We start from the raw sequence: 16,371 nt of genomic DNA, 5'->3' as shown, positions 1-16,371 counted from the left end.
GACGCTGACGTGACACTGGAGAGGGGCTTCGAAGCCCCTCTCTATAGTGACCAGTCTTATCATTTTCTTTTGAACAACAAATTTCTTCTTTTAATCCTTGTTTTTTTGAAACTTGAACTTAAGATCTTCATCTTCTAACCCATTTTTGAAACTTGAACTTAAGATCTTCATCTTCTAACCCAGAGATCTAGACACTTTGCGTTTCCCTATACCGCATCGGTAGAAGTGTAACCTTTACTTGGTCATGAACATTGACAAATTTTAGACTAAACGTTTCTTATTTTAAACTTTATTTATAATACTATTCTTGAAAACTGGTCCCAAATTTCAATTTTTCGTCTCCATTGATGTTCTATCTAAAAAATGGTCCTAAGTTTCGTTTTTTTGTCCCTTTGATATTCCATTTTAAGTAGACTACATGTATTAGGACTGCTTGAATTTTGCCCCATGTCCCATTGATGTTCTATCTGAAAAATGGTCCTGAATTCCTTAAAGTTTTAAGTTTAAGTGTCATTGCCGGCATTGCCAAGTGAGAGTGAGTGTTTAATTAAACCTCCCTCTTAACAATGATGTAGTGATTTTTACTTAACCTCAATCGTTTGCAATCATTTAGTGTTCTATTACCAGCTATACAAAATCAACAGTCGCCTGACGACTAGTCCTAAGCTCTTTTTGCGCTTAAAAGTCTTGATTTTAGATCTATACTATTTTCGTAGAAATTATTAATATAAGTTATAGATATTTCATGTGTGGACATTATCACCCGCCCAAGGTATGACTTTTTATATAAATTAACTTTATCCGTGAACCACAAAACTTGCAACTTGATCTTTAAGGTTCCACGACCATGGAATCAATCAAAGCCCATCTAATCACTTGCTTCATTCTTGTTTTGATCCCATACGTAACCTCACTGTCTTTCGATTTTAATTTTGTCGGTACCCTGAATCGGACTACGGAAGCAAATATTCAATTCGACGGAGCTTATATCTCGGAAGATGGAATCCATTTGACCCCAGATCAACTTGGTTCCAACCAGGGCATACTACAAGCCATTTCGTCTTTACGACACAAGGTCTAATGGTCAAGCAAGCTTCTCTACCAATTTTACCTTCGTGATTGATTCAAACGGTGATGCAAATTACGGTTATGGCCTCACATTCTTCCTTGCTGAGAGTAATACTCTGCTCCAACCTGAGGGAGACATGGGGCTTCCAATGGCCAATTCAAGCAGTCCCGTAAGATTTCTCTTTGTTGCTGTGGAGTTTGATACCTTCTGGGACCAGTGGGATCCAAAGTACTCCAATGGTACACACATGGGAGATCATGTAGGTATCAGCATAAGCTCGCGTGACTCTGGTAAGTATAAGAAATGGTTAAGCAATGTAACCGGTGGAGGAGTTTGTCAAGCTTCGGTTAGGTATGATTCAGCTTTAAAAAATTTTAGTGTTTCATTCACTGGTTGGCAAAACAATACGGTCGAGTTAGATGGATTTAGTGACACGATTGACCTCAAGAAAGAATTGCCTCAAATGGTTATTTTTGGGTTTTCGGCAGCGACATCTGGATCGCGGTTCCAGAAAAATATCTTGAGATCTTGGAGCTTCGAAAGTTGGGGTTTAGACCAAAACCCTCATCCAGCTGTGAATGGGAAAAGGAGCAAGATGTGGCTAATAATTGGAATATTGTTTACAGTTTTATTTCTGGTTACAATTTCCATGTTTTTATTGAGATGGAAGATGAAGGTTAAGAACTTGAATTTTATACTGAGATGAATTAAGATTTTGAAAAGGGCAGTGGGCCAAAAAGATTTTCCTACCTTGAATTATCACAATCAACTAGTGACTTTGCTTGGAAGGAGAAGCTCGATCAGGGAAGGCGGTTTTGGTGGTGTTTACAAAGGTTTCTTGAAAGAAACAAGAACCTATGTTGCGGTAAAAAGTGTTGCATTAATCACTTGTCATTAAGAAGTGCAAGGGTCGTAGTGTAATTAATTAAAAGTATGTTTAAGTTATACTTAAACAAATCTGTAAAATTTAGGGGTTAAAATGTCCATATGTAAACTTTGTAACCATTGAAACACGTGTCAGTATAATGTCGACCATGTAACGTTGCAACCCTAAAAAACCCTAATCATCGCGACTGTTGGGATGTATAATTAGGGGCAAAATCATCGGTCAATTCAATTCCAATTAAATTTTAAATCAATTTGTTTGTTCATATAAGTTGTTCATCTATTTTTCTTTATCAATTCATATATCAAGATTATCATACCAATGTAATGGAAATATTATTCCTAAACGGAATTATAATAGATGACAATGATATATATATATATACATATATAATTCTAGACCAAATCTATATTAGGTAACATAAATAGGGTCGGCTATATTATGTCTAACATTCCCCGCAAGTTGAGGGAGGGGAATGACCTGCAACTTGAATCATAAAACCAGAAATCGTTGAGAAGGTAGTGGTTTTGTGAACACATCAACAATTTGATCTGCAGTTGAAATGAGCTGAACCTTTAGCTTGCCTTTAGCTACTTTTTCATGAACGAAATGAAAGTCGACCTCAACATGTTTTGTTCTAGCATGAAATACTAGGTTGGCAGAGAAGTATGTAGCTCCAAGATTATCACACCACAATGTTGGAGTCGATTTTGGTACAATCCCAAGTTCTTGGAGAAGGGCTTCTAGCCATGTGAGTTCAGCAACAGTGTCAGCAAGTGCCTTATATTCAGATTCGGTGGAAGACCAAGAAACGGTTCATTGCTTTCGAGCGTTCCAAGAGATCAAGTTTGAGCCAAAATAGATGGCAAATCCACTGGTGGATCGGCGGTCATCTGAGCAACTAGACCACTCTGCATCGGAGTATGCCTGAATCGACGAAGGTCATTGTGAGTCAGTGAAGGCATGAAGCCGAGTCATGACGAATAAAGAGACCAAAGTGGGAAATGCCTTTGAGCTACCGAAGAATTCGTTTGACCTCCGACCAATGATTTTCAGTAGGTGGATACATGTATTGACACACTTTGTTGACAACATTAGTGATGTCCGGACGTGAGAGAGTCACATACTGAAGAGCCTCGACCGTTTGTCTGAAATTTGTTGCATCAAACAAAGGAGCGCTGTCAGCAAGGGATAAAGGTTGCGAGCTGCTCATAGGTGAAGGAACGGATTTGTAATCCGATAAACCGGCTTTGGCAATGAGCTTAGAAATGTACTTACGCTGGGACAAGATAATGTTTTTGCCATGTGGGACTATTTCAATTCCCAAAAAATAATGTAAATCCCCTAGATCCTTAACTGCAAAAGTGGAGCTAAGCTGGTTGATGACCTTGTTGATGGCATCTTGGTTGTTGCCGGTGACATGATGTCATCGACGTAAATGAGCACATATAGAAGAACTTCGTTGGTTTTTAGGATAAACAATGATGGATCGGTTTTAGAACCACTGAAACCAAGCGTCTGGGGTGTAGAGGAGAGCCGATTGAACCATGCATGAGGTACTTGCTTAAGCCCATGTAAAGATTTGTGGAGTAAACACACATGATCGGGCTTGTCTTTGTTAACAAAGCCGGGTGGTTGGCGCTTGTAGATCGTTTCCTCTAAGCCACCATGCAGAAAAGCATTTTGAACATCTAATTGCCTCAATGGCCATTGGTTTGTAACTGCTAAGGAGAGAAGAAGCCGTATAGTAGTTGCTTTAATAACAGGACTGAAAGCCTCATGATAATCAATGCCCGGCTATTGACGATAACCTTTCGCCACAAGGCGAGCTTTAAAACGGGTGACATTGCCATGTTGATCCTTTTTCAACATGTATATCCACTTGGAATCGATAATGTTTGAGTTCTTGACAAGAGGGACAAGAGACAATGTACCATTTTTAGCAAGCGCAGTAAACTCTTTGACCATGTCGTTACGTCACTCCGGAGATTTGTTGGCGATGGTAAAGGAGGACGGCTTAGAAATGGGTGAGGAGTGAAGAGAAGTGTGAGAAACACGGCTCAGAAAGATCAAGTTTGACCAACAAAAAGGATGTCGAAAAGCTCCAAACAAGGGATCAAGTAGTACGCGTCGGAAGTCATGATTATAAGCTGAATAAGGCATAAAAACCTAGTTCAATTCATTGGCTGGTGCGATGAGAAACACAAACTATTTCTTGTGTATGATTTTATGAAAAATGGAAACTTAGATTCACATCTTTTCAAGATGAGTTTGTTGACATGGGGAACAAGGTACACACTTGATATTGGTTTAGCTTCCTGTCTATTGTATCTACATGAAGAATGGGAGTATTTTGTTTTGCATAGAGATATCAAATCAAGTAATGTGATGTTAGACTCAAATTTCAATGTGAAGCTTGGTGATATTGTGTTAGCTAAGAGTTTTGACCATGATAAAGGTTCTCAGATAACGATTTTGGATTTTGGCTGGAACCTTGGGTTATATGGCTCCTGAGTGTGCTATTACAGGGAAGACAAACAAAGAATCTGATGTGTTTAGCTTTGGAGTTGTTACATTGAAAATAGTATTTGGGAGAAAAGCTATTGACTACAAGGCACAAGAAAAGCAAATATGGTTACCTAAATGGGTTTGGGAGCTCTATGGGACTGGGACCTTCTTGGAAGCAGTCGATCCACATCTTGGGATAAATTTGATGAAGATGAAGTCAAGTGTTTGATGATCGTTGGGTTATGGTGCGCACATCCAAACTTAAAACTTCGCCCAACGATGAGACAAGTAATTCAAGTACTAAACTCAAAAGCATCCCTCCCTACACTCCCTTCAACATATCCATGGCTTCTTACTTCACAACACCCACGCCATCATTTTTTGATGCGTCTAATGTGGATTTGTCAATTTTTTCATCTTATTAATATAGTCGTTAAATACCTTATGAGGCTTTTTTATATTATAACCAGGGCTATTAAATTATGTCTTGCGAAAGTAAATTGTAGCAATTTTCCGAATGCATGTATAAATATATATATCATCATTTAATTTTATGGTTTTTTTTTCAGTATTAAACCTTTGGGTGGAGGTTTGAAAGCTCTAACGTCAATCATAGAAATTAACTAATTGGTATATTTAAGAACTTTGGTGTTGAAATATACTGTTCATATATCTTTGTATATTTAGTAATAGTTTTGTACATTTGCATTGGCTTGATGGCTTTGATGCTTAACTTAAGAGGATGTGGGCTGGTTGTGACCTTGGTTTGAGGGCCTGCTGCCATTATTGGGGATATGGACATTTTGTGTATTTTTGTTTTTCAAATTTCTAAGTATAAGTCTTATTACTTGTCTTTCAACATTAGATAGTGGTTGATGACAAAACTTTGACCAATAACTTCTAGGGTCTTTATCTTTGCGATGAATTTATATTTATGGTGTAGTCATCACTGAAGCCATACAAATGAGTTACAGTCAGAATAAGTCAAAAAGAAAAGTTTTAAATGGTCATGCATCGAGTTGAAGAAATTTTATGGTTATTAATGTGGGGAAGGAAACTGGTTATTTGTTTTAGTTTTGATATTGTAATGAACATGAGAGAAACAACTGAATTCGCGTAGACTAACCACGTTTTGTTTTAGTTCTACTACATACACTAGGGGTTTCATGTTTTTAATATCTATATAATCTTCATGTGAAAACTAGTTGATTTTAATTTAATTAAAAGACATTAAATACGAAAACTTAAAGGTACCAAAATATCCTTACGGAAATTAAAGACACTATGGGTGTGTTTGGGATTCCTTATTTGTTCCTCCTTATGACTTATGAAGGGTTAATAAGTCCTTTTGATGTTTATAAAGTGTTTGGGAACACATAAGGACTTTTACCTTTCTCTTTATCAACAAGGCTAAAAAGGGGGATTTCAATAAGTTGGGATTTGGTAACTTATCGACTTATAGGTTTGGAATACCCATTACACCCTTTCATTCCACCCAACTCTCTTCAAGCATTACACCCTTATATCAATAAGGTAAACCAAACACTTTTTTAAAAACAACTTATTGAGCTATTGCCTTATAAGTTAATCCAAATATATTTTTAAAAACTCCTTCTTAGAAAGTCATAAGTTATTTTCAACTTATCATAAGAAAGCCTTTTCAACTTAAATAAGGAGTCCTAAACACGCCCTAAATGTGGAACCTATTAAGTTACAATAATGTTATTTTGATTATAGGCCATTGATCATAAATATTAATGGTCAAGATTGACTTCTTGCACTTATCGATATAACTTGACTTCTCGCATAAGCCATCCCATATACATACATACATACATACATACATACATACATACATACATGCATACATAGATACATACACAAACACACACACACACACACACATATATATATATGTCTACCAAAAAATCATATGTGTCACTCTCTAGTTGTTCCTTACACTCTCTCAAGCCATCAGATTACTTGATTTGTGATTTGAGGTTTCTCATGCGTTTGATCCAAATTCGCGGGTATGGGTCTTATCAAACCCGGATAGTTCTAAAATGGGTTATAACATCTCATTTATTTGTGAAACCATTTTTATAATCAAACAATAAGTTTTGCTGGTTTTTGGTCTCACAAACCCGGATAGCCCTTAAACGGGTTATAACATCTCATTTATTTTTGTGAAATAACCCCTAATTATCAAACAATATTTTAGCGGGTTATGGATCTCACCAAATCCTAGTAGCCATTAAATGTGTAATTCAATTGTAAAATACTTTGATCATCAAACTCTAATTTAATTTCTCACATCTACAAATTCTCTACCGCCTGTCTATCCTCTCTATCCCCAGTTAAATTCAGATTGCCACCCACCATAAACCTCCCATCTCAAGCATCAACCACCATCGTCACCTGTCGGCCCCGTATATATCGATCACAATACCACTTTCGTAACCCACACGATTAAGTGTTGACAAGAAGGTTAACGACTTGCTATTTAGAGTAAGAACAATAATGTATAAATGGCGGAAACATTAACGCACTAAATGTTGTTTAATAATCACTAAGGTAACTCAAAAGATTTCCATTTAAAGAATAATCAATACAAACGAAAATCAAATAGGGTTCCAGAAAGGAATGTTTTGTCCGTACTTAATAAAGACAACCGTCACACTCAATGTCAGGAATAATATCATGTGTCTATCAGCCGTCTCTCTCTATCGTGTGTCATAGGCGTGCCCTAAATTATTCTATTTATAGTCGTGCCTTGACAACTGTCATTACTTCTAGAAACCCTAATCAATGATACATAATCATAAAGTCATATTACAAAAGATTCTAAGTGTAAAACACGTCTTCGGGTAAGCTTTGCAGCTTTTGTCTTCTTCGAGTAGACCTGGTAACCAAAGTGTGTTGGGGAACAGTTCTCCGGGTAGACTTTACTTAGAATATTTTCCTTAGAAAATATTCACCTAGCAGACTTCAATCCTCTTGACCATAGCAAACTTTGCTCGATATGGTCCTACGAGGAAACTTGTTCTTCAGAAAGCCCTTCAACTCTTTGTTAATTAATAACTTATTGAACAAACCAAAGTGTGCTGGTATAACACTATAGACTGTGCTGGTAGCACTGTAGCTTGCTTGGAGTTGAACCTTGCTAGAATATGTCCTTAAGATATTTTCTTATCAACTTTCTTCAAGCTTGCTGGGACCAATGTTTATTAATAATAAACCTTGCTAGATCTTCCAAAGTACTTGGTTTCTTTAGATTGGTTTAGCCAAGAGTTTTCTAGGAAACAAACCTTGCTCGGCTTGAAGAACAACCTTGCTAGACAAAGTGAACCCTGCTCGGATTAACACTTAAGAGGACTTTAAGAAGATAACCTTGCCCGGAAGGCAAAATACCTTTATAGGGTAAGTAAAAGCTTGCTGGGAGGTCTGAGCTTGCTCGGAGTCCATACTTAGCAGTTTCTTGAGAGGTTGAGAAGTTTTCAATCTTCTTTTAGCACTTTTCACTTCCCAACAATCTCCCCTATAATTGGAACAACCTCAGCTGTACCAAAACACCTCTAAGGTTACTTACACTTAGTTAAAATAGACATCAAATCTCAAAATCAAATTACATTACATAATCAAAAGAGTATTGTAAAGTTGAAAATTCTGTCCAGTGGACATTACAAAGCAAACCTAAGCTAGAAAAATAATCTTATCTTCTTGAGCTTGAGGCTTTTTGTCTTCTAACCAACTTCACACTTCCAGCTCTTTCCTTGAATAAGAATAATTCCTGTTGATGAGGATGATTAGGCGGCAGAGTCCACCTCATTATATCTCCCAAATAATCACCATGCAGGAATGTCAGATCTTCATCTTCTTTAATTATGCAGAAGGTAAGTCCATCAGAGTTTCTGAGAATATAGGATTCATCTTGTGCTTGATAATCAATACTAACAATCCTCCTATTTCTCTAGACTTCAAGGTTGGGCCTTGTCATTTGCATTCTCATGTTGATGCACACCATCATATTTGCCGGAGGGTCTTTGTTCTTCACGTTTGTCATATAGTCAAATTTAGCATACCTTATATCCCTCATCTTCTTAGCCCTTCTGGTTTTCTCATATTCAGAGACTTCCCTCTTCCTCTTTTTACTCAACATAGGGAATCCATTCCTGGCTTCTTCCTTGAGATGTTTTGATATTTCATTTCTTTGTCTTCCTGCAAATCTATGCCTGTTATGATAATCATACAGTTCCATAATTGCCATCTCATCCAGTTGTTCTCTTTTAAACTCTGCAAAATCATCCTTGAATATACTCTCTTTCAAATCTCCACTCTTCATAATTACCTTCAAAGTATCTGTTACAGAATCATAAAAGAGCTTTTTTGGGTAGGTCCACATCATATGGTGGCCTATTTTGTCTCTGGTGTGCAGCTCTGGTAGTAGGAATTGGTACCGTTGCAGCTGAAGGCCTAGAAGCAGTTGCGTTCTTGGGTTTAGTGGCCCTCATATCCCCAAATCTTTTCTCATACATAGCGGTTACCATTTCTACTGGCATCAACATCAAATCAAGGATATTTTCACCTCCTTCTCTGGACAACCTGGTTATCATACCCATAACTCTCTTATCACCAAGTTGACCAGCAGGGACAAATCTTGCTCCCATGGTCCATATTCAAAATTTCTTGGATCTCTCTATTCAACTTCCAATCTTTCCTATTCAACTTTTTGTTCATAAAACAGTTGTTTCAGTTGACCTTTCCCCAGGTTATTAAACACATTTTCAACCATCCCTTTACTCATCATTAAGCCTTTTAGGGCGTTGATTTTATTCTCATCATCCCATGGCTCTAAGTGTTCAATCGGTTCCTGTTTCACATTCACAACATCAGGAACATTGGATGCTTTTGAAGATTCAGCCTATCTTGTTCAATTTTCTTCAGTTTAGACTGATATAGGGCTAATCTTTCAGTTCTGTTCATCCCTTGGATCTCATTCAATCTGCCCCTTGCATCCATTAATCTATCAAGAAATTTCAGCTGTTCATCCTCCCAATTCTTCTTTTTATCAGCTTTTTCTTTCTTTGCAAGTGTGACAACCCTTGGCCTTTTAGCAGATTGTCAGCTTCATCTTTCTTTGATAATTTTTTAAAGCAAGTCTCAACTCGTTCTTTTGAGAGACTATCAACCAACTCCATAGCCATTCCGCTGTCAATCAAATATTTACATTTTCCTCCAAATCTTTTAAACAATTCATCAATCTTTTCTTTTTGACTTGTCTCCCTTTTCAATCTTTCCAATCCCTCTCTCTTTACCCTTTCTGCATTCAGATTATAATGTTTTTCCAATTCAGCAAATTTCATCTTACTCAAGTCTTTAGCAGACAATCCATGCTTTCTCAAATAAGTTGTATTTTTGAGAATCACGGTTCTTCTTTTTTCTTTCTCCTCTTTATCTCATCCACGTACCTCTTCATCAATCAATTTTTGCAACTCCTCATCTGTCATAGGAGCCAAAGTTTCAAACTTGTATCCATGCTTAGTTAAACTCACAATCAAAGGATAATTTCTCCTTGCATTATCCAACATTTGATGTATATTCTCCCTGTGTTCATTTGTCATGTCAATGCTTGGGGAGTCAACGAATCATTATCATCTTCAGTTGATTCTTCAAGAGCCTCAATTCTTGGTTCATTCACACCAGGCTCATTATTAGGCATAATAACTTGCAAATGGACAACCTGAACAAGGCTTTCCACATCTTTCGGGCTTTCAACAAAATACTCAGCTTTATCAGACTTTTTAGCCCTTTTCTTCCCAGGTTCATCATCACTATAATCTCTTCCATCATACCTGTATCTTCTTCTAGTATATTTCTTTCCATACTTATTATCCAGATCATCTTCTACACACTTATCCTTCTCTTCTTCTGCCATCCTTTTTAAATCTTCAACCCATTTCTTTGATAGTATTCCAATAATAGGCTCACCAGCATCATCAGTTACCATCTGCTTGTTTGAATCTTCATTTGTATTATCAACAGTGGTTGGAATTTCAGCCTCAGGTTAGGCTTGTTTAAATTGGTACATCACAAGAGCTAAGGTATTGTCGACCTCTTCAAGTTGTTTTAATCTTATCAACCCTTCAATAACTTCATGTTCTATCTCTCTTTCTTTATTTAAGGTTTTGGAGATATGGGCTTGCTCCAGTATTGTTTCTTGTTGCACAAATTCCTCTTCAGTCAAGGATCTAGCAATCCTCTCCATTTCCATTATGTTATTGATCAATAGGTGAGCATGCCTTTTGGCAGCTTGTTCAGCCACTTCATTTCTCCAACAAATCATCAATGGATTTAGTCTGTGTTTCAGCAGGTTCCTTAGTATCAGCAATTGATTTTCCTTTTGCCTTTCTCCTTTCTTCATCAGATTCCCTCACCATTTCTGGTTCACTGGGAAAATTATCAATATCATCCATTAAATCCCTCATATCCTCAGCAACCTTCTTGGAAGTTTCAACATGATCATTTTCTTCAATTAAGACTACTTTCTCAGTATTTTCACCTTCATCAACAAACATATTAGTTAGAGTTTCAGTGCTAATAGCATAGGTTGATATGGCCTCAGTGGTTAAAATGTTATCAGTCTACACATGTTCATCAGTACCGGTTTCCTTCTCCAACTCCTCCTCTATTTCTTCATTCACATTCTTTTTCTTCTTTGTTATTGTATCAGCAGCATCATACTCCTGTTCTCCAACATCTGATTTGTCTCCCTCATAACCATCATCATCTAATCCCCTCTCTTCACTATCATCATCCTCATCACTTTCTCCATACAAACTGCACAGAGTTTTCAATACATCTTCCTCATCAGCCTCTTCACTCTCCTCATTAACAATGGCATCAGTTGCAACAGAAATATTCTCCTTTGTTTTGGTACAGCTGAGGTCTTCTCAACCTCAGCCTCCAGGGCTTGAATTCGGTTTAGAGCCAGTGCCAACTGTGTCTTCAACTCATCATTTTCTTTCGACAGTTCAACATTCCTCCTTCTCAAATCAACATTTTCCACCACTTGACCCAAATGTCTTCTGAATAAATAAACACTAGGGGAAGGGCAACGGGTTGGTGGGTCAGAAAATGGATCAAGTATACTGGTTTGAGTTTGGATGGGTTCATTGGGTGGGCTTGGACTTTCAAATATGTTTGTGCTTGTGGAGGGTAGTGTATTTATGTTTTGGGGAGATGGTAAGGGTTTGTGAGTGTGGATAATTTCAAAAGTTGGTTGGTCATCAGTTTGGCTTTGGGTTAGGGATTGGTAGGGTGTATTTGGTAAGTTGAGTAGGTGTGCTGGGACATGTTGTGGGATGTATGGTTCATGGAAGGGTATTTGAGGTGGGCTTAGGGTTTGGGTTTGAGGTGGGGATGGGATGAATGTTTCATGTTGTGGTGGTGGGGATGGTATTTGGTGTTGTGGTGGGGATTGGAAGTGTTGCTGGTGGTGTAGGTAAAGGTTGGTTTTGAATCTCCCCCTGAACCTTTGTATCATCATGCTCATCAATTAAATTTCCTTTAACAAAACCTCCATCACCCTGATCATCATCTCCTGCATTTCAATCATCACCATTATCAGAATCATCATCCTCTTCATCCTCACTCTCATCCTCCTCAGATGTCACGTGTAGTGACTCTGGAACTGGCATTATAGCCAAATTATTATTTACTAACCATGATACAATATCAAAATCAGCCTCAGGCTTGAAGTGGCTAGTGGAAGCCAACCTAGCAATCCTTTCGTACGTGCTTGAATCTTGCAGTAGATGTGTAGTACCCATGGTTGGAAGATCCTGTAGCTCCCTATTAAAAAAATCTGTAGAAATCTTGGGAAGACTAAGAATTTCTCCCTGTTGGGTTTCCTCAAATTTGATACAAGGCCTTCAAAAATCATTCTTGAAAAATTGGATGGCTGTCTAAAGATGACAGCCACTGTTGTATTTGCCAAATCTCTGCTCATTAAGGTCCAAGAGCCCTTACGGAATGCATAGCCTTGAATAATATGTATCAGAAACCTATTAAGGTTAGGGAACATTCCCTTCTTGAACTGGTCTTCGAATACATCACCCAGATAACCCATTGTCTCCTGGAAGATAGTCAGCAAACGGTTTGTGGAGAAATGGATTGGGTTTTCAGCATTGTCGTTCAGTTGTAAGTATGCCCTGATAAGTTGTTCATTTATAACTATCTCTTGTTGGGCAACGGTAACCTCCAACTGCCTACCGCCGGCGTCATCAATTAATTGAATAGAGTGCCAAAAATCTAAATTATGATTTGAAGCCATCTAATCATCAACGCTACATCCTTATTATCGGGAGTCACTTGAAGTAGAGCACACATGTTGTGCTTCTTCTCGAAATGATATGTCAGTTCGTCCGCCATATCTGTACATATATAAACAAAAACAAATTCAAAGTAGAGGTTAGTCATAAAGTTCATAACTTTGAAGTGTTTTGGGTTAGAATTTGAAGAAGTAAAGAGAAATTTTCTTTAAGAACTTGTGCTTCGACAAATTAATAACCTACATAGAAAAACAAAGATGTTAGTTTAAACAGAAATTAAAGTGTAAATGCACAAAATCATCATCGGAAAACATTCAATTGAAGCTTACCAAGTTAGATTAAGAGGGCTGACAAACTAGGGTAGGGAGTTTATCCAAACGGTTAATATTTTGGAACGAGAGCAAGAGAAATAATGCAACAGTGTTTGGAGAGAGAGAAGTGAAATGTGAAATTTTCACTAAGTCCCTCTTATATACCTTTTGAAAGTGGGTTTTAAATGCATTTTGTCTTTTTGTGGGAAAAAGCTATCAAGCAGTTAAAATATCTGATTTAAAAATCTTCCCATTGAAAACGTTGCTCGTTAAAGCATATTTTGCAAACCTTGCTCGGAAAAGTTTAGTCACAAAGCTTGCTAGTTATAAAGTATGTTATAAAGCTTGCTCGTTCCAGAATTGTTTAGATATAATAAAGTTAATTAAAAGAAAAAAAACCTAAGTCATCTAAACACAAAGTGTACTCGACATAGACATGTAAATCATAATCAGACATGTATCATATAATCATCAAGTGTGCTAGATAAACCTAACTTTCTGAACAAACTAAGTTTACTCGAAAGTATTAATTCATCAAAGTATACCCAATAATATATGAATAAATCATTTAAGCACACATAATCATCAAGCTTGCTCGGATATCTCAAACAGTCAAATAAATCAGCAAAGTTTGCCAGAATTGCCTAAGAATATCAAAGCTTGCTAGTAATTATATACTCATTCATCATGCTAGAATGACCTAAACAATCTATAAAACAACTAAGTTTACTAGAGAGTTCATGAATCATCGAAGCTTGCTCGAATCAACATATTCAAACATATTCAAATGTAAAGCTTGCTCGAATGAGTCAAATATCCTATAAAACAACTAAGTTCGATAGAATAGTTTAAAAACATCAAAGCTTGATCGAAATATCATAACCAATCATAAAGCTTGCTAGGATGACCTAAAAGTCCTATAAAACAACTAAGTTTGCTAGAAAATTCAGAAATCATCAAAGCTTGCTAGACTTATCATAGTCAGACCTTTTCAAGGTCAAATGTAACTCTTTTTGCCATAAACCAAATTTCACATAGATTTATCATTAAAATTCAATGTTTAAGAGCAAATGGTGCATTAAGAGATCAAATTTCAGTTATTTTTCATTTCAATTCCTTCTGAAAAGATCTCAGCATGGGATCATATTGGTTAAGTTTCCTCTCAATACTTCATTCTCAGCCTTATTATGACATATTAGACAGGTTAACAGCAGGTCTAGACTTAGCATGAATTTTCATTTCTTATTGGTGATATGCATTAAGGTTCATATAATTAGCATAATTCAGAAATGGACAACACTGATTGTGCTATGATGCCTCATATTTCTTCTCAAGGCTTATTTGGCTTTTCCCATATCACCCCATGTGACATTCGTGACAAAACGAGGTATACCTTATTTAATACGTAGCGAGTAAACGATAAATCGGTTAATTCGTAGTGCTTAAACGAGTAACCGACTGATACTGATTATGGCCCGTATATATACTGAGGGGTCATATACGAGTTATATATATATATATATATATATATATATATATATATTATAGAGGCTAACATATTGATATTTAGGCCCCAGTACGTTTAAAACCATTTAAACGAAAAAGGTTTTGTTTATTGATACGCTATGAGTTTAAACGCAATCGTTAACATCAAAACGAGCATTTTAGCATCCGTTAAACCGAAAAAGATTTATAAAACACTTATATGACATGTTCTAAGCAATCCGTGAAAATATTTTGGATTTTTACAACGAGTCAGTACGTTTTTCTTATTTTACAAAAATATGCTGAAAAACACTCGTTTTCGCGCTGTTTTTCGCACTCGAACTAGTTTTCTTGCGAAAAACCTAATCCGAATTAAATTTTGGACCGATATTTACGCATGGCATGGAAACCGAGGCATTAATGGGCCAAAAGGAGGCCCAATGGGCCCCTTTATGGGCCTACCACAAAAAATGGGGTGGGACCCCTTGTATAAGGCTTGTTATACAAGCTTGTTACTTGATATTTTCACAAAAACTTCAACCTAGATAAGAAATCAAAGCTGAGTTCTTCATTATCCAGCCAAAACCCTAAAGGTAATCTTCAAATTTTCATCCATTTCATGCTTGATTAACAAAGTTTAAGCATGAAAAATTAAGTCTTGTTAGTTTAAACATGTTTAACCATTCAAAATCATAAAAATCAAGTAAAATTATGTTTTGATGTTAAACATCTTTACAAACCAGGAACATATACTTTTTTGGTCAAAAACGCGGAATAGAACATGAATACAACGTTTTTCCGGTTTGAAAGTTCGGTTTGAACCCAAAACAGAAACCCTAATTATCAAGGCTGTTACATGGATGATTTATGCTTGGTTTGATGTTATATGATATATAGATACACTGAGTTTTCAACCCAAGACCCGGAAAGTCGTTTAAGCTAGCAAACTCATCGAAAACCGACAAGGTAAACCCGTAACACTCGTTTAGGGGCTGTTTAGTATTAGGTTGTGACGTTCTTGTTGTTAGCTTGTGAAAATTTTCCGGGACATTAGGGATCATTTAAATGAGTCCCTTTTCAAATTTTGTAACTTTTCTATAAACGGAGAATATTTGGCGAATTTATTACCGTTTATTGGCGTTTATTCGGGAAAAATAGGTAAACTTCTTGAAAATTATGAAATTTGGTTTGGAACCCATAAATGATATATTAAGATCACTGGTAAAGTTTGAGAACATTTGGAGATGTCTAGGTATTATTTGTGCAATTGTGTTTTAACCGAGTTTTAATAGCCGAAAAACGCGCAAAAAGGCATTTTGACCAAAGAGTTAGATTCTGGAGATTTTTCAGGGGATATGTACTGAAATTGAGACCACTTGGAAAAATTATCGGATTTTTCGGATGTCGTTTGGTATAAACAGGCTATTTATTACTCAATTATAGCACATTAAATGAATTTTTATTAATAGATAATTAATCATAAAATTTCTGAAAATATTTTTATAAAATTCTCCATATTTTAATTTATTTTTATTAAAATTTCCATAATTTATATATGAGTACATAGTTAGTTATGATTAATCAAAGATTTAAACTATATTTGTTTTAACGAAACCGACAGTTTCGTGTTTAACGGACTGACTGGTATGTCAAAATGTCAAAAGTAGTCAAATATCATAGTTTCGAATGAATTTGATAAAAACAAACCTTTTACGAGAATTCCGGACAAATTGGGTGGATTGTACGTGTTTTGTATAATCAAACCCGTGTGAAAATCGAAAC

General features: G+C 36.4%; 1 pseudogene; it reads left to right on the top strand.

Annotated features, from left to right (window-relative positions):
• The first annotated feature begins 839 nt into the window (after positions 1 to 839).
• LOC143534535 (L-type lectin-domain containing receptor kinase IX.1 pseudogene) lies at positions 840 to 5,090 on the top strand (annotated as a pseudogene).
• Positions 5,091 to 16,371: the final 11,281 nt, after the last annotated feature.

This window comes from Bidens hawaiensis, unplaced genomic scaffold (genome assembly GCF_021521415.1).
Source record: "Bidens hawaiensis isolate Kalapana, Puna unplaced genomic scaffold, B.hawaiensis_p1.1 tig00010181_1, whole genome shotgun sequence".
In the NCBI taxonomy this organism is placed as follows: Eukaryota; Viridiplantae; Streptophyta; class Magnoliopsida; order Asterales; family Asteraceae; genus Bidens; species Bidens hawaiensis.
The sequence above is the reverse complement of the archived record's forward strand: the minus strand, read 5'-3'. Positions and strand labels throughout refer to the sequence as shown.